The following is a 2,039-nucleotide window of genomic DNA, read 5'->3' as shown; positions in this document are numbered from 1 at the left end:
TTGTGTCGCTGCTGGATCGACACAAACCGGCTCAAATTTCAAACCAGTGATTCTTTTTAATGTGTGTTAATTAATCTGTCAATTATCTCTCAGTTCATCAGTTTGAGAATAAAAGTCAGAAAATTGTTAAAATGTTCACGTCATGTTTGTTTTTGTTCAACAAACAGTTTAAAACCTGAAGAAACAAATAAACTCACAGTTGAGTCGATACAGGAGGCAGAAAAAATGACTCAAACTATTAATCAATAATCAACTGTCAGACTGACTGCAGTCAAACTCCACTGTTACATAATTTAATTATTTATTGCACTTTAATATATTTTATACACTTTCTTTCTTTCTCCACAGCACAGACCATGTTTCAAGTTTTATATCCTGTTTCACAGCTATTATAATTCTGTTACGTAAATATAGATTTTAAATTTCATTTTAATATTGTTTTTGTTTTATTTCATTATTTATTATAACCTTACTTTTGCTGTATTGTTATTATTTCTTCCTCTATGTTGTGTTTGTGAGAGCAAACATAAAGAGTCTTCATACTTTGCTAATAAAACAGATTCTGACTCATATTTGAAGCGTTTGTGATGAATTTCTTTAACAAACTGAACATTAAACTGTAACTCAGTGAAGATCTGATGTTCAGCAGCTGGATGTTGGTTGAAACATCCTGCAGAGACGTGTTGTCATGTTACCTGCTGCGTCTGCTGTCAGCGACAGACTTCATGTTAACAGACAGATGATGTCAGAGCTCTGGCGGAGGAAGAGGATGCTGCTGCTGCTGATGAAGATGAAGATGAGTATAAATAAATATAAATATATATATATAAATATATATATAAATATGAGCTGATCTACATGAATAAACTGCAGACTGTTCCTTTAAAGCAGAGACGAGAGAAAACCAAACATTCAGCTGAGAGTTCGATATTCACTCAGAGCAGGAGGTCACACTGCAGCTCGACCTTCACACACACACACACACACTCACACACACACACACACACACACACACACACTGACACACTCACACTCACACACACACTCACACTCACACTCACACACTCACACACACACACACACACACACACACACACACACACACACACACACACACACACTCACACACACACACACTGACACACTCACACTCACACTCACACACACACACACACACACACACACACTCACACACACACACACACACACACACACACTCACACACACACACACACACTGACACACTCACACTCACACACACACACACTCACACACACACACACACACACACTCACAGTGACCGGTTGGTTTTGTGTCCAGGCCTCTAATAACCTGCAGACTGCAGCCAAGGGCAGCAGCTGAACCTCACACACACACAAACACACTATAAAATGTGATAATTATGAGTTATTGATTTCTCCAAAAAGCAGCAGCTGTGTGTGTTTTCTGTTTGTGTGTGTGTTTGTGTGTGTTTTCTGTGTGTGTGTGTGTGTGTGTGTGTGTGTTTGAGGACATTTTAGTTTTAGAGCTCAGGTGAGAATCAGGTTCAGTTTGAGGTCGGCTGTGATGATGAAGGTTTACAGAGTGAGAGACTGAGGAATGCATTATGTCAATGAGAGTCCTCACAGGTATAGAGAGTGTGTGTGTGTGTGTGTGTGTGTGTGTGTGCGCGCTGACTCTCCGTAGTGTCCAGCTTTCATCTATCTGAGGCTAACGCTAACAGATGCTACATGCTTCCTGTTTCTTCAGCATTCAGTAAAAGCGTTTTTCTCTCAAATGAACGACCCCTCAGATTTATCTGCTGACCCTTTGGAGGGGCCCGACCCCTAGGTTGGGAACCACTGGACTAAACTAGCTAACTGTATATAAAGTAGTGTAAACTAGCTCCACCTCCAGCAGCTACAACAGTAACATGCTGCTCTAACACTGATTTAGTTTTAAATCCAATAATTCTGTCGTTAGATTACAAACTAATAAGAAATAAAACTATGAGTTTCCATATTTAATGATGATAAATCACTTCATTCATTAATTTATTA

This window comes from Thunnus albacares, chromosome 2 (assembly GCF_914725855.1).
Source record: "Thunnus albacares chromosome 2, fThuAlb1.1, whole genome shotgun sequence".
Taxonomy (NCBI): domain Eukaryota; kingdom Metazoa; phylum Chordata; class Actinopteri; order Scombriformes; family Scombridae; genus Thunnus; species Thunnus albacares.
Note: the sequence above shows the minus strand (reverse complement) of the source record.